This window comes from Octopus bimaculoides, chromosome 27 (assembly GCF_001194135.2).
Source record: "Octopus bimaculoides isolate UCB-OBI-ISO-001 chromosome 27, ASM119413v2, whole genome shotgun sequence".
Lineage (NCBI taxonomy): Eukaryota > Metazoa > Mollusca > Cephalopoda > Octopoda > Octopodidae > Octopus > Octopus bimaculoides.
Window position 1 is genome coordinate 16,364,169 of NC_069007.1, and position 510 is coordinate 16,364,678.

Below are 510 nucleotides of genomic sequence, written 5' to 3' on the forward strand. Positions count from 1 at the left end.
TATATATACACACACACACTTCCGGCCATTTCATCATGTTGAACCGTTAATCTATACGCATTTAGTCGCGAGAGAGACAGAGAGAGACAGAGAGAGACAGAGAGTTGGAGGAGAAGAGATACTCAGCTATATATTTGTTTAATAAGATACCAGAAAAAACCTAAGGTCCCAATCAAAACGAATTGTTGGTGTGTATGTATATATGCATGCTTGTATGTGTATGTGTGTATGTGTATGTGTGTGTGTATCTGTGCGTGTGTGTGTGTGTGTGTGTCTGTGCGTGTGTGTGTGTGTGTGTGTATCTGTGCGTGTGTGTGTGAGTTTAGATAGATAGATACATAAATACATACATATATGTGTATATATTTATATAGGTTGATAGATCGCTACACAGACATACAGGTATGTTAGTGTGTATGTATGTATGTATGTATGTATGCATGTGTGTATGTATGTATGGTTTTCTCTCACTGTGTGTGTGTGTGTGTGTGTGTGTGTGTGTGTGTGTGT